The following is a 24,000-nucleotide window of genomic DNA, read 5'->3' as shown; positions in this document are numbered from 1 at the left end:
CTTTAAAGGGGAGTGATACACGAAAAAAAATGAATGGACAACTCTTTTCAATGCGTGGATGGATATGGGAGATCAAACTGAGGTGCGAATATTAAATGGGTGATTGAATAAAGATTTGGGAAACGTACAAGGGGTATGTTTTTGGGCCTCCGGACCCCCTCTTTTTTACTACTGCTAATATTAAAATTACTATTTATATTATTGCTGTTGTTACTGCTATTACTATTTATGTCATCAAATTATTTGTTGTGATACCCGGCGTCAATGAACCTGAAAATTAATTAACGTCAAATAACGACAAAAAATAATATATATGTACTTTAATATAACTGTCACTGTTTTAGTTTTATACTTACTTTCATAATCATTATTTTCTGTCTTCCTCTAAAATCAAAGCCTAAGCAAATAATGATTATGGTTTCTTTCGTATATAATTATTTTGCCCATAAGCACTTCAATAGTGATGTGGATTGTTTCGTTATGAGACTCGCCCTTTTCGAGCACGTACTGCATCACTACGCACCACTCCTCAGATAATTTGATTCTAAAGGGATCAAAGGATTTATCCAATAAACCTACCTCCTTGGAGCACAACAGATAACCCATGATTCCTGTTTTCTATCACTTGTTATTCTCGTCTGCATTTCCATACCTTAGCTTCCCGGCGTAGTTTTCCCCTTATTACAATTGTTATTTTATTCTGACGTAGCTTGCTCTGGATGTTTATAACTGTTTTACCTGTCTCCCGTGAATATGTGCACAGTTTGAAAAAAAAATAGTAATAATACCTGGATGCAGGCTTACTCTAGCCTCCTTTGATACGGATGCCCTCTATATAATCAAACCAATTTTCACCAAGTACACGAGCAAGAGAAAATAACAACAACCACTGTAAGAAATATAAGGTTTATTCTTTTTTTCATAAATCAGTCGTAAAACATAATTATGCACTATTTCCATTTCATGAAAAATACATAAGTGATCCCTTTCACAAAAATACAGATCATTCTTTGCCGAAAAGAAAAATGGAGAGATTGCTCGTAACATATCACCACTTACCTATTCATTCTTAAAGTAGTTACTATAGTTTCGATCAACATGTCATGGAACACATTCGGTAACAAAGCTTTCATAACCTATTCATGATAGTTATTATCTAGATTATTAGTAATAATCTAGATATGTTAAAATGACGAAACGCGAAACAAAACCAGCCAAGTACACACACACAAACACACACACAAACACAGAAAGCAATAAACTCAACAAAAGCCGTCTTTAAACTTTGATATACGTTTATGAGACCATCTGTTCACCCTTTCAGGGTATTACTGTTCAGGACACTGAGAAGTCATACTAAGTTGTATGAAAATGCTGTCGACGTTTCAAATCTTCCTATTAGTCATGTCAATGAAGAGAGCATTAGCTTCTGTTAACTAGCAGAAATACAATGTCGCATCCATGAAATACAATGTCGCATCCCTGTATTACAAAATTCTGCGTGGGACGAGTTTCATCAAAGACGATCTGTGTGAGTCACTCGAACATGAACACAATGCCAGGAGGCAGTACAACAAATGTGCAAGCACAAAATGACAGAGGCAGAACGGCTAATGCTGTGGCTTGCAAACATGAGTACAGTTGGATCTTTCGAAGTACACGAGAAAGACAGGCATTCATCAATAACTAATGGCACTGGCCTAATCACGCTCAGTCCTGACATTCGTATATGGAATGTTCTTTAGAACTTCCGGGAAGGTTAAGCTTCATGAAGCACATTTTTTCTACCTTCTGAAAGCATTTACATTACAATTCAAAGGAAACATGAACCGCAAAGGAATGTATAAAAGCACAAAAGAAGATGAGAGAATCCCTGTAAAATATTTTCTTAATTAGTGTTCTAGGCGTGGAGGAAAAAGCACGCAGACTGATATTGAGGGCTTTTGTTGCTGGAATATTTATATACGAGCCCTGCACTGTAAAATGCATGAATATTGTTTCTATTCAACTCTTCACAGTTCGAGAATGTAGAAATGAAGAAGGGAAGCTGTACGAGGTGCAACGGCATAATAAAGTTAATTCCTTACAAAAGAAAAAAAAAAGCAGACAGAAGTGTAGTTCAGCTCATGCAAATATAATATATATACATATATACATACATATATATATACATATACATATATATAATATATATATATATAATATATATATATATATATATATATATATATATATATATATATATATATATATATATATATATTTATTATATTATATATTATCAATTCAGACGCCTTTTATTTGAACTAATTAGACCCTTCTGCATCAATATATCACCAGTCATAAACAAAAGGATCGTATGTAAAGCATCGAGACCAAGGTTTAAATAAATGCCTGTCGTTGCAAGGATATAAATAACCCTGCCCTAACTTGCTATTCTACATTCTTAAAAAAAAAAATACTGAGACGATTAATGTGAAGTTTCGACTGATAGGAATACATAGTCCGAAATGCGTAAAATGATATTCATTCCATACCGGGAGGATAACATATTATATTATATTTTAACCCACAGTCCATAGCCAGCGCGTGCGTGTGTGCTAGTGCAGGTGCAACATGAACAAAGATATAGCAGAATGAAGCCGAGGAGCTACCCCACGGAGATTTACTTAAGACACTCATTCAAACTATGTAACATAATATTTCACCGTTTCTAGTTCCTTTACAAAGAGAACATTTTTCCACAAAGCACTAATACCAGGAACGTGAATTTACTTAAAAACCGAGAAAGTGTAACAATCTTATAAAATCCACTACACCTCAAACTAAAACATCTAAAGAAAAACTGCAGGTAAAACTACAGTGTGAGTTACAATCTTGATGTCGGAAGCATGTTCTTAGAAAATTAATTAAATCTTCACATTTATTATAAACACAGTGTTTACCCTGTTTTCATGTTTCATAAATATCTTACAAGGAAAATCAAATAAAATGTGTAATGTTAAGACTAATACAATCTACGCATAGTATTCTTGTATAACTTATGTACTACACACATAAATACATACTGATAAACATATACATATAAACACATACATACATACATACATACATACATACATACATACATACATACATACATACACATATATATGTGTGTGTGTGTGTGTGTGTGTGTGTAAGTAAGTGAAAGAGAGAGAGAGAGAGAGAGAGAGAGAGAGAGAGAGAGAGAGAGAGAGAGAGAGAGAGAGATTATAAGCCACCAGATTTAACAGATTTAACTGAAAGAACATGAAGAAGATGAAAGAGCAGAGATTTTAATTCCCAAACTGATTAAAAATCGCCAAGAACTTTAATAAAATAGAAGCATTTAGACACAGTGGAGGTTAAGTCGTAAGAAAAATTTCCATGAAATATCCTCAGTTCCACACATGGAACTACAAAACAAATACCTGAATTGAAGCTGTCAAAAAAAGGCCACGTGTGTGTGTGTGTGTGTGTGTGTGTGTGTGTGTGTGTGTGGTGTGTGTGTGTGTGTGTGTGTGTGTGTGTGTGTGTGTGTGGAAAAGATTCTTTTCCAAATTTACCCGTGACGCGAAAAATCTTCAATTCGTCCGTCCTTGTTGAAGCACTCTCAGAGGGGAAATGTTCTTATAAACAATATTCTCCGAGCTAAAATAATCAGGCGTAAAGAAGTGGTTTGTTTTTCCCTAAAAATATTTCACTTCCGGATGGGATATTTTTTCAATATAAAATTCAATAAACATCTAGGAAAATTGTAAGAAAACACGACGATATATAAAGGGTTTTTAGAAGAAGAATGCATCTCCAGGATAATTGCTATTAAAAAGTTTATCCTCTCTTTTTGTATCCTCTATATTTTTCACATAAAACATCAACCTATGGATTACGCACACAAACAACCTCACACACACACACACACATCATAAATAACCTGTCATATGGGATTAAGCGCTTTGCGGTGAGCTTATGGCGAGTTCTAAAAATTCTTTGTTAAATGTTCATTGGATAACACAAGGTATGGAGAGAACAAATGATCTCCATTGTTAAGAAAGGGATACGAATAACAAAACTATTTACTTTAATTCTGGGCGATGGTAAAGTGCATCCCACTATATATAATAACTATAACAATGATCAATGTCATCTACACACAACCTACGATTCTCTACATACAAGGAATCTTTGAATAAGACAATGTCGAATTATCATGGAGCAAAAATCGCGTAACAACAATTCGATAAAAACGAGTTCTATCAATTCATAAGAATCGAATTATATTACATATATTAAACATCGCAAGACAAAGGATAAAGACCACAAATGATGCAATACAACAAAAACGTCGAACACGGCTAAAATAAAAAACCATCAAAGTCGAATAGACAGCAACGACTGAGTGGAAAGGGAAATAATCAAGGGGACAAATCTAAATCGAAAATAAGGGAATTTTCTTAAAAAGATACTTTGATTAAAAAAAGACTCTATAATATTACCGTGTTTTAAGTTTTACTTGAGTGTACCTTCATGCACATGCTCTAACTGCATACAAGGAAAAAAATGGTCACAAATCCATACGGGAAAAAAATGTCACAATTGCCAGCAATAAGGAAGAAAACGACAACAATCCATTTCCCTGATCTACGCTGCCTAGCATGGCGTGAGGGGAGAGCGAGAACGTTAACTCGAATTTGATTTAGCACTTTATTTCAGCAAATACTGCTTCAAACTATATATAAATTTTCGAGGTTAATAACATTTACAAGCGACATAGTGCCATCGTAATGACAAAATATAACGAAGCCACCAAATAAATCTTACTTATGAATGCATAGGGATGAGAGAAAAGGGGGAGGGGAATTTATAGAGGCAGTCAAACATCTATGTGTAAATGAAGAGAGTTTTATGCGAAACTTTGAACGTATATTCGAAGAACAAATTATAACTATGAATGCTGTACAACAGCAGAAACCAATAACTTATTTCCGAATATTAAAGCAATGAAATACAGGTGATTATAACACTATATAAATATTTTACACACTAGACACACGAATGTACAAAGCTTCGTTACTCAGGGACAATTTCTAATGCTAAGTATCAACAAAAACGAAATCAAACTTCCGTCATGGAGAAGAAAAAGAAATGAAGCCTAACAATAACTTTTTTTTTTACAATATTTCAAATATTACAAATCGTGGCATAACAGTTATGCGTGTCATCTGGAGTTTGGCCACGCCCTTCGCTTTGCCCGACTCCTTCCCAAGGGCAGCAGCATCGTTCTCAAGGCGGGTTCCAGCGCACAGCTCCTCCATAAGGTAGGACCTCTCTTCTCAACTTGGTCAGGAATGGAAACAGTCGAGAAGTGAAGTTAAGTTCACAAGTTCATGGAAACACATAATAACCTTTACCGGATACCGATTCAGGGGACCTACCGTCACCATAAGGCCCTTTGTTCAAGGCCGCCTTGCTTGTGGGACAAATGTTTTTTTACCGTTCTTGGGAATGTTTAGAAGTCGACTATGGAACGTCATTTCCGAACAATACCTTGTCTCTGAACTTCTCCTTAGGAGAAGAGCCACAATATATCACTCCACATGTGGCACTGGACCAAACTATTATCAAATATCAAAGTCTGGTGAGTAGCCATTAACATGACAGATACTATAAGTCATGATTCAATGAAGGGAAACCATCTCTTTGGCTTTAAAGACTGTCGGTTTCTCAAACTGCTTTGAGAATTCTTTGAAATGAGTGCTAACAAGTAGCACTTGAGCCTACATATGCTTGACGGAAGTGCAAATGCAACAAATGACACTATTCTTCCTAGAGGCTGTACTGTTCTGCCCTGGGTAACCTCATGAGATGTCCAATAAGGCAATCTGGCTGTCAACTTGCGATGAGTCTAGACTCTAGAGTGTCTACTAAAATTCCCCCTCTTACTGGGTTGGATATGCAACCACAGTAGGCCTAAAGGTAGAGTTTCCTCCTCCTCCGAGAGCGTGTCCAGTTCCATCTGGATGTGAGTAGTTTGGGAGAGTTACCAGTGTCCAGAAATGCGCGGGTGCACAACTGCTTCTATATATGGTGGCGGCGGTGGGCGAGGAGAAAGACATCCGCGTTTTTCACCTGCTGTAGCAACGAGTTGCAAAGGGTGTGCGGTGCAGGAAGGCTTTGAATTTGCACTGACTGTCCTTGTCAGCGAGAAAGATGGCTCAGGGGTTGTGTGGTCACTGGAGTTACATGAATCGGAGATTCTTTTTAGACAGTTCTATTTCCCAGACCAATGTCTTGTTTCGTTCTACTTTCTAGTTCACACAGGCTGGTGGGTGAGCGAGGAACACAGAAGAGGGCAACAGTATGTCAAAATTTTATTAGTCCTCTCTTCCTAAGCGACTCACTGGTTTTGACTGGGTCCGTGTTTGTGTCTGAGCTTCTGCCCCTTGGCCTTCCACTCCTCCGATACAAATTTTACATCTTCGTAAATGTTAAAAGGTTATATTACTACATAATGCTTATCTTCCTCATTTCTCTGATCAAGAAAGTACAATGCATTTCTTTTTTAGTTTTTTAAAAGAAAACTTTTGTGACGACTTTATCTGTCCGTCCGCACTTTTTCTGTCCGCCTTCAGACCTTAAAAACTACTGAGGCTGGAGGGCTGCAAATTTGTAGGTTAATCATCCACCCTCCAATTATCAAATATACCAAATTTCAGCCCTGTGGCTCAGTAGTTTTTATTTCATTTAAGGTTAAAGTTAGCCATAATCGCAATTCTGGCACCGCTATAGGTACAAACAGCACAGGCCACCATGGGGCTCTAGCTGAGTTCCATGGGCCGTGGCTGAGTTTCATGGGCCGCGGCTAAGTTTCATTGGCCATGGCTGAAAGTTTCATACAGCATTATACGCTGTACAGAACACTCGATTGCACCGAAGAAACTTCGGTGCATTTTTTTCTTGTTGTTTATCGAGCTTGCCACCGATCCTGTGGCTTTCTCTAGCTGGTTGCTAAGTCTTAATTTACAATAAAAAATAAGGGCAGTGCGACCAGCTGCGTCAGCTCCTCTTGAACCCAATCCCCGTCCCTTGTAAACATTCCAATTAATATTGCAGTTTTGTACCCCGAAAGTACAGCTTAACATTAGCTCCCAATGCACTGATAATTTTGGAGTTCCGGCTAATCAAGGCCGGAGCTTTGATAAGCTACTACACGTCGTCCCTCGCCTCGGTGTACAATGAGAGGGTTACGGAAGCAATATTTTTTTTACCCCCATATAACTATGGCCTCTGCAACACCTCTCCTTTTCCAAGAGACGAGGGCCGATGTGCATTGGCCGGCATACAGCAGATTATTAAAATTTCTTTGCTTCTTTTATGGGTCATTTTAGGAAAAACACACAAACACATACACACAATATACACACACTATATATATATATATATATATATATATATATATATATATATATATATATATATATATATATATTATATATATATATATATATATATATATATATATATATTATATATATATATATATATATATATATATATATATATACACACACATATATATATAATGTATGTATGTGTGTGTGGGTGCCTGAATGCGTGTGTACATACACAACACTATATATATATATATATATATATATATATATATATATATATATGAAGATGCCTGCCCCTTTTAGTATTTTTCCCGTGTAAGCTATGAACTTCTTACTCATGACCAAACTTTGCTTTTTAACTAAATTTCCAAGCATGGAAAGTTTACCCACTAAATACATAACTTATTCCGGAGGCAAAAGTTTTGCTCTAAAAATGTTCTCCTTAATAAAGGCGGCAAGTCAGTGAAAATGAAAAGTTTGGTCTCCAAAAAGGTTTTCCTTACCACACGTTAACAAATACAACCGATCACATACAGTCTAGTTTCATAAAATTCTCCTTAGGAAACGTGTTTCCTTAACCCGTACCTTTCCCATACAATCATGGTGTTCTTTTCTGCAACATAAATATGAAAGAAAACGATGAATAATCCTTCTCTCCGACTGACAATGACACACATACACACACGCATATATATGTATATATATACACATATACAGATATATATATATATACACACATATATATGTATATATGTGTGTATACACACTCACACACTATATATATATATATATATATATATATATATATATATATATATATATATATATATATATGATAAAAAGGCCCATAAAAGGACAATATACACGTAGCAACTAAATATTCCAGATACTTATGGATCCATGCTTTTCACTGGTGAAATATGGACAATTGATATGCCACATATCATTTGTCCATATTCCACCAGTGAGCAGGGATAAAAACGTGTTTATAGTGTATTTATGGGCCTTCTTCATAATGTACTTTTGGATTACAGTAATATATATATATATATATATATATATATATATATATATATATATATATATATATATATATATATATATATATATATATATATATATATATATAATATATATATATATATACATATATATGTGTGTGTATATATATATATATATATATATATATATATATATATAAAAAAGTTCAGAAATCAGCCTAAGGCAGGGAAATGTAATGTACTTGGCTTCTTCCTCAAAACTGCACTGTGACCATATTTACTTGGTAATTCAACGGTTGTAAAGGGTCTAAGCCAAAATGCAGAAGCCCCGGCAGTTTTATGCATGAATGTCATATACTTATGGGCAAGCATCCCAATTCCTGAATACTGTGAATAAGAGTCAGCAGCTTTTTTTCCAAAATGTTATTTGTTTTTAAAGAGCAGCAATGCAGAACATATGCCACGTCCAGACTTTACCTTTACAGTCTAAATGAAAAGGTGTTACTGTCTACGGAAGTAATCAGGTCGAGGGAAATACAGAGCAAGTAATTTACATATACTTACAAAGGTAGATAATATACAAAAACCTTTCATCCAAGCTTGAGTCCAGAAAATCTTGAATCATTTAACCTAAGAGAAATCTAGATCTACAAAATCTTAAGTAAAAGACATTCTCGGGACAGCCGAATTGGTTAACTATCCAATACATTCCTGCACCGTCCCCCAGCGCTGACGGGTTTACTGGAACTTTGCAAAGATATTTTCAGATGATAAATTCTGTCAAAAACAATAAAACCTCCTCGTCCTCCTCCTCCTCGTAATTTTCTCAACTAGTAACCACCTTCGCTCACTTGGGCGCAATATCTTCATCTATAAGTAAATAACCCATCTTCATCAATCACTCAATCAATCGCTTCTGAAAACAGCTCTGTAAATGACTGAAGCGTAATTGAATTAATCAATCAATCGCTCACATCAATGTCTATAAATCACTGAGAGGCATTTCGCTTTAGTAATTCCAACATTAAAAGATTAATTGGATCCAGATTCACATCAAATTACTCCCGGCTGGCGACGGAACGGCCCGAGAAGGCATTAAACTAATAAATCTTCATCACATATGCGGTGACTCATTAATCATAATCGCGCCCCATCATTTCTCTCGCCCTCATCCTCTGAAATGTATTCACGGACGATAAGATGTCAGTACGCTTTGTTCATTTCCATCAATCACCCAGCTGGATACTGCAGTTAATTACAATGGATGATATACCACGAAACAGTCAAATAAATTCCAAATATATTTATATTAGAATTTTCATGTGTTTATACGAAAACAAAAGCATGGTCATATATTCACTCGGGAAAAATTTGAAGTCGTGAACATGTCGCAAAACCTTCCATATGCATAATTTTATCAATCGCTTTAATAATTACGCCCTGAAAATGCGCTTTTCCTTATTTAATTCCTGTACAATAATGTACGACAACAAGAGATATGCTAAGGTTTTCTAGGTATGGTCTATGGTCTATTTCACTGAAACACAAAGGTGAGAAAGTTTGTTACCAACTTTACGATAGCTAAATTTTCGTACTTCAAGTCGTACGAATGTCTTTCATAAGTTACTTTAATAATGGTTTAAAGAATGGCCATTAAAGAAACTGCACCAAAATAAAGAGTTCTGCACATGCTACCATGTATAAAATGTACTGAAAGAAAGCGGCTTAAGAGGTGCAACCTTTTTCTGCCAGCACGTAAAATTCAGTTCAAACCTTTGACTTGTCACGAAACCTTTGCAGGCAACAACAGGAAGAAAAATGAATGTCTTCGCTCATATTTTACAGAAACCATTTGAGTCGTAATATGTGTTGCTCTTACTCATCACACATTTAATCATCACACTGTAAGGTTAAAGAAAGTTAGCAATCATTTTTAAAAACCATTTATCATAAGAAATATTCTGTGCTGAGCGTTTTCAAAGATATGTGATGGAGAAAATACAACTTGATATGTGATGGAGAAAATACAACTTGATGTGTGATGGAGAAAATACAACTTGATGTGTGATGGAGAAAATACAACTTGATATATGATGGAGAAAATACAACTTGATATGTGATGGAGAAAATACAACTTGAAATGTTATGGAGAAAATACAACTTGATATGTGATGGAGAAAATACAACTTGAAATGTTATGGAGAAAATACAACTTGAAATGTTATGGAGAAAATACAACTTGATATGTGATGGAGAAAATACAACTTGAAATGTTATGGAGAAAATACAATTTGGTATGTGATGGAGAAAATACAACTTGAAATGTTATGGAGAAAATACAACTTGATATGTGATGGAGAAAATACAACTTGATATGTGATGGAGAAAACACAACTTGAAATGTTATGGAAAAAATACAAATTGATATGTGATGGAGAAAATACAACTTGAAATGTTATGGAGAAAATGAAACCTGATATGTGATGAAAAAAATAAAACCTAAGCCTTTACTTCCAACACTGACGTTGGCAGAGATGTACCAGACATGTCACTGGTAGAATTTCATTGAAATATACTTTTGATTAAGCGCCTAAACTAACGACGTACATAACAACAAGAATATAATCATACTTTCTACTGCTGATCCAGTTAGCTTTTATACTTCAATGAAAGCTATATTTGAACAATGTCTCCTTTGATGACGGCATCTTTAAATGTGAGACAGCGTTTTGATTCTTATTTCTGTTCAACTTTGCCGTACCCCTTCGAGAGAAATGGTCTTTTGTCCTTCCTTCCTCACACATCCTAAATAATGCAAAGATACTTTTACAGCACCAACTGATAGATCATACCAAGGCTACAGGTCCTGAAAACGTTTAAATAATTAAATGAAGAAAGGCCGACATCGCTCGTGTTTAATCTTTCCTTGTCTTATCCTATTTCTGCGAACTTAAATTTAAAACAAACCATTTTTCGTACTCAAGCAACAGTGCGCTCAGACAAGCCATTTATTCAGATTATTCATGAATGACACCCAAGGTACAAGAATATTATCTCTGTGCAACTTCAATTTTTTGGTAGCTTCGAAGCGCCCATATTAAACATGGATGCATATGAACACATAATCCATTTTTTATTTAGAATAACTTAACAGAGGACATCTCTTTTTAAAATAAAACCTGAATAAAAAGATAGTAGCGAGACATGACGGCTTCGTGACAGAACTAAACAAATAAAAAATGCGCCGAAGTTTCTTGAGCGCAATCAAGTTTTCTGTACTGCGTACAATGCCGTATGAAACTCTCAGCCACGGCCCGGTGGTGGCCTGTGTTGTCGGCACCTATAGCGGTGCCAGACACAGGATCAGGGCTACCTTTAACCTTAAATAAAATAAAAACTACTGAGGCTAGAACACGCTGCAATTTGGTGTGGTTGACGACTGGAGGGTGGGTGATCAACATTACAATTTGCAGCCCTCTAGCCTCCGTAGTTTTTAAGACCTGGGGGTGGACAGAAATAGTGCGGACGGACAGCCATAAGAACCTCAACAGTTTTCTTTTACAGAAAACTAAAATATGGAGCCGACTTCTAGGCAGTTATGCATACCAAGCGTGGGAACGCACTGGTCTCACGTCACGTAAACTCATGAAAACTCACGAGGCTTCAAAGCCAAGAAATCTGCAATCCGATTCGCAACCAAGTCACGTTATCTCGCCTGATTTGATTTAACGACTGTAAATGTGTCAGTTACTAGAGAACTATATAGTTAGTTTATATTGCCATGCATAAAATTTTTATGTTATTAATGAAATACAATTAATAACAATTTAATAAGTTCAGTTTAAATGAAAGGAATCACACAATACCGTTACTTGAATAAAGTATAAATTCTTATCATTCATTTTCATAATGACTTCATTTTCCTTTCAAGCTTCTAAGCGCATATTTCGGTCTTGAATTACGACGACATACAACAGACCCGCAACGACTCGTGATGTGACGGGACTCGCTGAGCGCTGCAGTGTGTCTCCTAGCAATTCAAATAAGCGTTAAACTGGCTCGGACACTTTTACTTCTCACGTGACGTGATAATAACGTTTTCAAGTCCTGAAGCTGCTCTAAAGCAGCATGCTCTGTTACAGCTATTTTTCTTATGACATGTTCCTTTTCATCTCTAATTCACCTATGAACATGTTCATTTGTTTCTTTGTTTTATTTATAACTTTGTCAGCTCTATTTATATGTTTCGTTATTTGCTCTACCTATATCTTTATAATATACATACTTTACGACTGTAACTTACTCCTTACCTCAAGCTTTCCCTTTTTCTCACATATGACCAATATGTTCTACTAAAGCTTCCTGAAAGGTAATGTTCTTTTTGGCTAGTTCCGAATAGCAGCAAAAGCTAAAACAAACCAATATATGCCCGTGCCGGCCTGTCCAACTCAACTTAGAACACTGCAACCTAAGAAAAAAAAAAAAAAAAAAGCCTACATTTTATGAAAGCGAATAACTTCTGCAAAATTTTCTCCCGACGAGATGGTTTGTGAAACACGAATGGCCTCGACGGCAGCTTTTCTTAGTATGAAGGTCAATGACACTAACGCTAGTAGTGTCTGAAAAGTCTTCTTTAGTAAACTATGCATGTCACATAGAGATTCCATCGCTTATAGTTCAGTCAGAAGTTATGGCTGAGGTTAGAATTAAGTACAAAGGAAATGAAATTTTGAATATTAGTTTAATTTTTTGAAGAAGCCCTTACATAACAAGGTTGACCGAGATCCTTTCAAATATGTACTTCAGTTGAAAAAGGCACCCATGCGGACAATCCACGGAACGAAATTTCTTTAAGCAAAAATATGTATCATGGTCTGCCTAAACCAAGTGTGAAATCCGTTCAACCACGTACGAGGTGAGTGTTGCATTAAAAGGCCGTTTCACGCCGGATGTGATGCTAAGCGCGCTACGCTATGCTACGGAGCCATGCTAGCTATACTCGCTATGAGTATGTTCACACAGAAAGCTATGAATGTCTCGAACAATTCATGCAAGTATGTAGGTATCCATTGTTAATCTGTTCCTCTTTACTGCTATATTTAAAGTTAATTTATATATTAATCTATGAAATCGTTTATATTCTTTGGACATTTGTTTCTCCCATTTAAAAGTGCTCGTTTAATAATAATAATAATAATAATAATAATAATAATAATAATAATAATAATAATAATAATAATAATAATAATAATAAAACTTGACCATGCACTACTGAAAATAAAATTTTACTTCGAGTAAATTTGCTTACGTATACTTTATACCCTCACGTTAATGTAACACTTACAGTATATTTAGATTTAAACTATGAGGCGGGAACATCCGCTGTGAAACCCAAGTACGCATGCGCAAGCCGAATTACGTCCACAAAAATCGCGCGCCCGGCAATCTTGGAACCTATGAACGCTATGTCGCAGGCATCGGTAGCATAGCTTCGTACCCGGTGTGAACGGCCTCGCCCAGCAATTAAAAGCAACAAGTGCCGCAGCATGGCTACCATGGCGTGGCGCGCACAGCATCGCATCCGGTGTGAAACGGCCTTAACAGACAGACAGACAGACAGACGGACGATCTTCCTTCTTGCTGATCTACCTTAGTAACATGTTTGGCTGAAACCCTCTGACCGTGCAGGAAGAGCAGCGATGACAAGGTAAATAAATGTGAGACAATGACAGAGATGGATACAGATAAGATCCCTCTTTATGTAAATCTATGCATGATTAGAATTGGAACATGAAATTTAGGCCAAAGGCCAAGCGCTGTGACCTATAAGGTCATTCAGCCCTGAAAGGGAGACAGAGAAAGGAAGGTTTTAAAGGTATAATAGGCGGGAGATCTCGTAACTGCACTATGAAATAATTATTAGGAGAGGGTTGAGGATAGCAACATGAAACAAAGATAATATGGACAGAGATACTGTGAAAGGAATGAAAGGGGTGCAGCCAGGGGCCGAAGGAACGCTGCAAAGAACCTCAAGTGATGCCTACAGTGCACCGCGTGGGGTGCACTGATGGCACTACCCCTCTACTGGGATCTATGCATGAAGGTCTAAATTTACACCAATTTTAACAGAAGCCCTTTCAAAGCAGGACCGCGATGACACGGTAAATGTGAAAAACACTGTCTGACAGGCGGACGGTCTACCTTCATGCGCATCTACAGTATGTATAATGGTCTACCTTTAAACCGAGTTTGAACGAAGGCATTCTAACTGTGCAGGAGGAGTTGCTGTGATACAAAGTATGAGGGACTGACTGACAGACAAACAGCCATACGGGGGGAGAATAATAATAATAATAATAATAATAATAATAATAATAATAATAATAATAATGTACACGAGACAAAAAAATTTCTTTTTAATTTTCTTGTATCTCAGCTACTTGAAACACACAAAAAAAACACAAGAAATCGTTGCGGTAACTCCTCTCTCTCTCTCTCTCTCTCTCTCTCTCTCTCTCTCTCTCTCTCTCTCTCTCTCTCTCTCTCTCTGTCGCATTAGGTGGTGCACCTGTAACTAAATTCCTGATTACAATACCTGCATTAAACAACGGCAATCTTCTTCAATTTCCACTCGGAATCTGTATACTGTAGTTTCGGTCAGTGGAAGTTGAGCTTAGTGTCTACATGGGTGGTAATGCCCGGGGAATAGAGCGAGTTCTGCGTGAATGGCTGGAAAGCCTTGTTATTGAGAGATACTTGCCTACGGCTTATCAATTTCAAAGGCAATGAACTACAGTAACAACGAATATCTCAGTGACGTCCTGAAATACTAAGAAGAGTTCAAGAAGCATTCAATGACCAGAAGTTATATTTATTGATATTCGTTTTTTCCTATTGCCACTTGGTTATTAAGCGGATTCGGCTCTCTCTCTCTCTCTCTCTCTCTCTCTCTCTCTCTCTCTCTCTCTCTCTCTCTCTCTTTCAAATTGGCCAAGTATCAATAATGCACCTACAGTGAATCTTTCCGAACAAAAACGTAAAAAAAAAAAAAAATTAAATATAAAGGGTAACGTCACTACATAAGATGCCTAATGGGAGCCATACCCAACCTTCTCTTACTCTGCTCGCGACACAAAGGCCTTCTGTGAAATTCTGCCACTGTATCTTCCCTGTGCTTTCACTTTTTCAATTTCACAAATTTATCTGACATCCGGCTCCCTGTCTCACAGTTCTCGTCAAAGTAGGTCTGGTCTTCCAACTCTTCTCGTAACCATAGGAACCCATCTGTCACTATCACATCGTATTCACCAAGAGGGTTAGAGGAAAGGGGGGGGGGGGCGCAAAGGACATGTCCCCTTCATCATTATCTCATCTACACACAGAACTTCCACAACTTCCCTCAGGTATCATTTCCCACTCTATCCTGAGATCCGACTCTTCAGTATTTCAAAATTCTTCTCAAAGCTGTATTCTGAAACTAACGTTTTTAAAGATTTATTGTCACGCCTGATTCACGTCCGTATTACGGTAATATAGAGTCGCAATTTCGTATTCAGTTCCAGTCGATTTTATTTCCAAATTATACTTAGCATGCCCACTATCTGATATTGTATTGTATACCACTTTCATCATTAATAGTTTCCTCTTCTAGTCATTGCACCTTTGCATACTCTGACTCATTATATCCATTATCAAGAGACTTGTACATCATCAAAACAGCATACCTAAATCTACTCAGACCTTTCTTCAAAGTGAACGGAAAACAAATATTTAAAACTCCTTATTAATTGCTCGACAAAACTCCACCAACATTAACTTTACAATAAATACATTCATGGGACTTTCAATTTATCATTAAAATATGTTTTAACACAAATATATGATCACTGCAAGCAATAATTAAAATTTTTCTCAACCCAGCCTGTTCAAATCTAAGCATTGTAGCTATTGCTTTCTCAAGCCTATTGAGGATAAACAAATTGAATATTTTCATCACTACTGACTAAGTGCAATGCTTCTATTGTTACCACACTCAATTTGGTGTTTTTCCTATAACTCCCAATTCCCAGTCATCAAGCTATTTCCTTACTCCACATTCTTCTAAACAGTCTGCTGACAGGATACAAGGTGTCATTTCACTTAAAATTATAAGGTAATGAGTCACTTTATAACTGCAGCAAGCATATTACAGCAGACACAACCATATCCATGAGAAATACTTTTGCTACATTCTATGGATTTCCAAGACGAAAAAAGGTGATAAACTGGAAGGGTCAGATGTTATTGTTAAGACTAAAAGATGAGGAGATAGGAAGAAAATCTGTCTCTAAGCAATAAAACGGGGTTCGTCTACCCGCATCTGAGAAACTTTTTCTTCCCATATACCGAGGAAATGTTATCTCCTCATTTGTGTTTTCCCACAATCTTATAACCTTATCCTCATGCCAGAGGCGAGACTATTGTATCCGTCGGAAATGGAACCTGCTCTTTTTCCCCTCCACCGTTATTTTCCAATTTTACTTATTTAAGGAGAATTTTCTGATATTTAGCTGCTTTTCAGGGGTATAAAAACTTTAAATTGTAAATCCACCTTGTCCACAGCACCACAAAAAATAAAACTAAATAATATATATTTCAAAAGAAAACCAAGAAGTATAAACTGCACAAGCAACTCAAAATTCAATCAGTTGTGTGTGTGTGTAACTGTCTCTTTCCCGACTTGGTTTCCAACCTTACACTGTTCACTCCGTTCTTTTGCAGCCATTAAAACTGTGCTGTATATTTATATTCCCATGGAATGGTATGGCAAACATTAAATGCAAGTGCTAGACCAGATGCAATCAGGGTGCCTCCTCTTTGGCTTCATACGAACGACCCATAGCTCCATCCCTATTAACCCTTTTTATTCTTTATCTATCTCATATATCATTCTTGGCGGAGGAAGCAGTCAGATATTAAAAAGAACAAAGAAACATCTTCCGACAAGGCCGGTCCCTACCAAAGTACCAGAATAGGACAACCTCCCGCCATGAACTCTAACCCCGAAAATAGTCCCCATATTATTTAAATGCCATGAACTCTAATTCCTCAAGTAAAAAATATCAGCATTACATTTCCTTAAAAAAGAAATCCATGTCTCTTTTTTGGCTGTGTTGCCACTGTTAAATTTTAGTTATAGGAATGGAATATAAAATTAAGCGCTGGGACCAATGAGGTCATTCAGCGCTGAAAGGGAAATTGAGAGTAAAAAGGTTTGAAAGGTGTAACAGGAGGAAAACCTCGCAATTACACAATGAAACAATTGTTAGGAGAGGACGGAAAGTAAGGTGGAAGAAACATAATATGAACGGAGGTACAGTAAAAGGAATCAAAAGGGGTTACAGCTAGGGGCTGAAGGGACGTTGCAAAGAACCTTAAGTAATGCCTACAGTGTACAAAATTGGGCTGAAATATAGTACTGACTAAGTTGCCGTCAGAACTTTAACCTAACTTTGATATTTATTTAAACAAGGTTAACCACAATCTTCTCCCTGAATCAGATCATCCGTATTAAGTTTCTTTAAATTGTTATTCATACTTGGTTTTTGTCAAGTTCACTCCCTTAATTCCTTAGTAAAAAAAAAAATAGTGTTATTTTAAACACTGCAACTGGTAACAGACAACTGATACACCAGTCACCTAAAGACTTTTACCCGTACCTCTTTGATTCTCAATCTCGTCCCCTACGTCAGTCTTGCAAATCCACTTCCCCTGTAAAGTGACTTAACCGAGTTTTCCTTTTCAAGTGACTGAAGACTTAATGAAGTTAACCCACACCATTGTATGCATTAAATATCTATCAGTAACTGACGTAAACTATTGCTTGTGTATTATTTACAGTATATTACAGAGATAATAAAATGTGATGATGCTGGTTAACACCTGTGGGTTTGGTAACCGCCCTGAAATTTCTAGAACTTCAAGAGCTATTAGTTAGGATACACTAGTTCAGCCTCTGCTTTTCGATGCCGCACTAGGAGAAACAAGAAACTTGAAAGAGAAACAAAGATACAGGTAATAACGAGACTTGGAAATATTCAAAAGAAATATTACCGAAAAGGGTCGCGAAAATCCTAAGTGTATAAGAATAGCGTGAAAGTGAATTTTTAAAGTGAAAAATGGGCGGAGCAGAAAAACAAGACACTAAATGACGTTCCATGTTATCGTTCTGATCAAAAAAATTTACAGAACGATCTAATAAATCATAATCTTGCATAGCTACCCTTCATAAAAATGTCAAACAGGGAAACAAAGGACAGCAGCGTAGAAAAACTGGAAATGAAACATACATACATATATAATATATATTCATATGTGTATGTACTGTATATAGTTATTTACATACATACATACATACATAATGTATATATACTGTATGTATATACATATATACATGCATATATATATACACATACACTAGCTGACCAACCCGGCGCTGTCCGGGATAACTCTGAATGACAACCGATAAACTCTCTCTCTCTTTCTCTCTCTTCTCCCTAACACCCCCTCTACTCTCTCTCTTCCTCTTCTCTCTCTCTCTCTCTCTCTCTCTCTCTCTCTCTCTCTCTCTCTCTGTCACCACCTTCGCAACCCCCACCCCCTTTGGTGCCACTGATGCCTTACCCCCACAACATTCTTTTCCAGATAGTAAGCCATAATTATGTATACCGAAATTAGGTATGATAAATTCGTAAAGTTACTAAGTCTACGGGAATAACCAGTCCTGTTTCACGGGCAGAACCAGCTCCGTTTCAGGGAAGCCCTTTGGTGCTAGTGATGTCTTATCCCCACAATATTCTTTTCGACATAGTAAGTCATTTGTATACCAAGTTTTGCTGAAATTGGTCACTGCGTTTCAGAGGTATGCTGGAACATATACATACACACACACATACATACATACGTCCATTTTTATATATATAGATAACTGAGGTTAAGCACCAAATATACACGGGGAAACTTGCGGCCCTGACCTGAATGCTAGAAAAATGAAAAGGCAGATTAGCATGAGACTTATTGTGAAGCGCAGAACGAGGCAATTTCGTGTTTTTCGCTTGGTGTATCAGCTCTAATTATAGTCAAGAGAATAAAGGTCTGACTAAAGAATGAGATGGATATTTAACCACAGAGAGATACCTAAAGATAAGGATAATGAAAACGACTATTCAGATAAAGTTCAGACGAAAAATTACTGTTCCAGAGGGGAGTTTGTTGTCAGGGCAAATTAATAATAACATTCGTGGAGCCGTTTATTAAAACGCTACAGCCAAAGTAAACAAAAAGTATACGATAAAATTCAATAATAATCTTCGAAAAATCAGTAAATATGTTCTCGTAAAGAAAAAATGTTACAGATGATTTTTACCAAGTGGACCAAAAAAGGACACGATAAAGGAAATAATCAATGGAAAATTCTATTCTATAATTAAAACAAAAACTGTATAAAATTATTAAGGCTGTAAAATGGTTTACCAATCAGTGTTTTTACCACTCACTCAGGAGTAACAGGACTGACGAGACGATGAATGCATTTCTGCCTTGTCTCCTGCAGAGTCATATTGCGAGCGAAATTAGAGAGAGAGAGAGAGAGAGAGAGAGAGAGAGAGAGAGAGAGAGAGAGAGAGAGAGAGAGAGAGAGAGAGAGAGAGAGAGAGCATACACTACGTGGAATGCATGCGTAAACAACTACTGTACAAAGAGTGATCTACATATACTATGTCCCATAAAATCTCATAAGACATACCAAAATCTAGCTAGATAAATCTCAGCACATCCCATCCATTATAATTACCATGGCTCTTGGCAGTGGAGCCGAAAACTTCACCAAAAATTGAATGCCAGTTTTCCCAAACGTATGGATTTTCATTTTCAGAATTTTTTCTCCGTTCCCTTTCCTTCACATAAAAATGTAACGCAAATAAAACTCTTATTAATAAAAGTGGAGTGGGCTAAGAATGCGGATAGCCGGTTTGATTTTTTCCCTTAACCACAGAGAGAGAGAGAGAGAGAGAGAGAGAGAGAGAGAGAGAGAGAGAGAGAGAGAGAGAGCTGATCGTAATGACACGGTGAAACACTAACTAGCGAAGACGCAATGCATTAACTACCCTGACACAGTGCAACTTGCATTTTAATATTTTATTTACATTTTTATTTATTTATTGATATGTTAATTTATCTGTTTTTAAAATAACTGGTCTCCTCTTTCTGTACTCTCCATTACCTTTTGTTATGTCATTCGAATGAGCACCATACTCTAGGGAAGATTTAATTTCAAGTCATTGGCCCCTGTGGGATTGTTCCATATGAATAGGGTTCGTCTTCTGAATAATAACAACAAATTTCTGTATATCAAAAAGTACAAAAATAATGACTATTCTGGTATGGTAAACAGCAAGTATGTCATATGAAATCATTTCTCTTTCCAGGAAAAAACATTCATACGGTATAAAATACTTCAGTTCTGTGGAAAGAACAAAATTCCACTTTTACCTACACTATTAACTGTAGTTTAAATGACTGACTTCATTTCAATGTTCAACCTGGGGGACGGCGGCAAAGTAATTATATGACTGTTAAGTGCAAGTCAGTCACACCAAATAACTAATTAGTAAAAGAAGTCCAATTAATAATTAATAATCGCAAGAAGTCAGATAATAGGATTAATTCACAAGAAGTCAGACAATAGGATTAATAAGTACAAGCAGATAACTAAATGATTAAAATGTACTAAAGTATAAGTAAATAATCACTCCCCTTCCTGCAAGAATCTTTTTTTGTTTCTTAAAGCAAACTGCAGGCGAATATCGCACTCAAGAGTATCTTAGGTCACATATTCATAGCTAATAAAAGCTGGCTATATGAATAAGAGAGATCAACAGACAAACAAAAAATCCACAACATCCGAAGGTAATGTCTGAGACTTATAAGAAACTAATTTCCTGAAGCGAGGTAACGATCAGTGCGACCCACGGAGCATGTTCTAAGCAAGAGTCAAGGAGGCCAGGTTAACTAACCTCCTCACCTAGTTAACCCTCCGGCTGTTGAACTAAGCCGTGATTTAGGTTATGGATAGTTAAAAGGCAGTGGTGGTCACAGCTAAGATTTAAAAAGGGATAAGGCCAGCAAACTCATTCCAAAAGATTTGCTGAGAATCGTAAGGCAAACATCTACTCCTGTCACCCTTACAGAGGAAAAAAGTTAGGTGAAGATCATATACATATATATATATATATATATATATATATATATATATATATATATATATATATATATATATATATGTGTAACTGTGTGTGTTACAGTAAGTGTGTGTGTGTGTGTATTATTGTGTTTAATGTGTATATATATATATATATATATATATATATATATATATATATATATAGATATATATGACATAATTTGTTATAAATACTATATACGATACTACATGATATAATTTGTTCTAGACAAACAAATAGATCTCAGAATAAGAGATACAATTGAAGATATGTGGTCTGATGTAAACGCAGTCCACTCATGGGTTGATGGAGAGAGCATTTTGAAAATGTTAAATGTGAAGGATAAAATAGAGGGGTAGCTGCAAGGTGCAAGAGTGGAAAAAGAAAAAGCTTAGTGTCAGGTTGAGAATGCTTGCGGAAGAGAGGTAACAGGTGCATGCAAGAGACTGGAAACTGACTTGAATCGTCCATGGAAGCTAAGGTGAGAATGCATATAAGGACTGTTGAGCAAATGATTCTTCATGAAAGTAAAGGATGGATATAACGTGCAAATTAAAGTTAGAAGGCTGAAGTTGTTGGGATGAACTATCTGTGTACTGAATGCAGTGTAAGAACTGTAAAGGTGAGAATTGTTGAGATATGTGTCGTATTAAAACTTCCGGCATAAGTGAAAGGATGGATTAGACAAATTTGAAATTATTTGGTCCCGTGAATCCAAAGAAGGAGGATTGTTTGGTGAAAAGTGTACTATAGCTACAAAACTGCCAAGGGGAAGGAAGTGGGGAGGACCTGATAAGACTGGATATTTTTCGGTGGAAGAGTTAAAAAAAAAAAAAAAAAAAAAAAAAAAAAAAAAAAAATAGGTCTAGGAAGTGAGAATGTGCATGACAGGGGTGAATGGCGCAGTGTGTGTGTGTGTGTGTGTGTGTGTGTGTGTGTGTGTGTGTGTGTGTGTGTGTGTGCGCGTACAAAGGCCTGACGTCTCTTTCTAACAACTTAAAAGCTTCTGTGCAGGTATATGAAGCGGATATGTTAATGAAGTTTCAGTGACCATAGGATTCATCCACAAATTAGCAGTTAGAAGTAAAAATGTTGTGTTGTTTTCTCTCTAGAATTTCCCGTTGTTACAAGAAGCCCTGATAAAATTGTATATATATAAATACATACACACACACATACATATATATATTTATATATATATATATATATATATATATATATATATATATATATATATATATATACATATATATGACAGAGAGATGCATACATACATACATATAAATATATAATACATACATACATATATATATATATATATATATATATATATATATATATATATATATATAGAGAGAGAGAGAGAGAGAGAGAGAGAGAGAGAGAGAGAGAGGAGAGAGAAAGTGATGCCAGGAAGCCATAAAATAAAACATAAGACTTCACTAATTCGTCCTGACATTTTACCTTCCGATGCAAGGCTGGTTTCGTCAACACTTCTCTTGCCTAACAGCTCTCTAACCAAACAATAAGTTACTTCTTCGTGACACAAAGGAAACCCACCATTCACTCCTTTAAAACTCAAATTACTGACAATACTTGAAATAACACAGTTGGCACTAGAGTTCACAATCAGTAATACCTGGTAAACTTTTAGCAATAAAGACTGAATTATACAGTAGAACAAGAAATTTTTGTACTAAACGTTATGGCGAAGCCGAGAATAATGTACAGTCTGCCAATATGAAGGTCAAAAATTACTATTTTCACAAACAGTTTAAAACATACATAATAGCATATGGGATTTAGGCCAAAGGCCAAGCGCTGGGACCTATGAGGTCAATCTGCGCTGAAATGGAGATTAACAGTACAAAGGTTTGAAAGTTGTAACAGGAAGAAAACCTCGCACTTGCACTACGGATCATTTGTTAGGAGAAAGTGGAAAGGAAAACGGAAGAAAGAGGAAATGAACGAAGGTACAGTACTAAAAGGAATAAAATGAGTTGTAGCTAGGGGCCGGATGGATGCTGCAAGGAACCTTAAAGTAATGCCTACAGTGCACGGCATGAGATGCACTGACGGCACTAACCCCCCTACGGGAATTAAAAAACATAACACTGTCGAAATTCTTTTCATACCCCTCAACAAGAACGCGAAAAAAATAAGAGAAATAATATACCAAAGAGCAAAGAATTCCCAGAAAACAAAATATAAAAATAAATTTAGCTACAAGAAAAGTACAACAAAAACAAAAAGCAAAACCAAGGCTACAACTAGAAAAAAAGAAGAGAAAGCAAAAAGGAATTACCTGGAGCAATGGCAGGACGC

General features: G+C 36.2%; 1 protein-coding gene across 1 annotated transcript in view; it reads right to left on the bottom strand.

Moving 5' to 3' along the window:
- The window catches only part of LOC136833424 (uncharacterized), a 1,156,799-nt gene that overhangs the window by 981,985 nt on the left and 150,814 nt on the right, over positions 1-24,000 (bottom strand). The window contains 1 exon segment of the mRNA XM_067095568.1: positions 23,981-24,000. This exon segment is cut by the window's right edge and continues 46 nt beyond it. The gene's annotated coding sequence lies outside the window, so the exon portion shown is untranslated.

Source organism: Macrobrachium rosenbergii, chromosome 51 (genome assembly GCF_040412425.1).
Source record: "Macrobrachium rosenbergii isolate ZJJX-2024 chromosome 51, ASM4041242v1, whole genome shotgun sequence".
NCBI classification, from domain to species: Eukaryota; Metazoa; Arthropoda; class Malacostraca; order Decapoda; family Palaemonidae; genus Macrobrachium; species Macrobrachium rosenbergii.
This window is presented reverse-complemented; position numbering and strand designations above follow the sequence as displayed.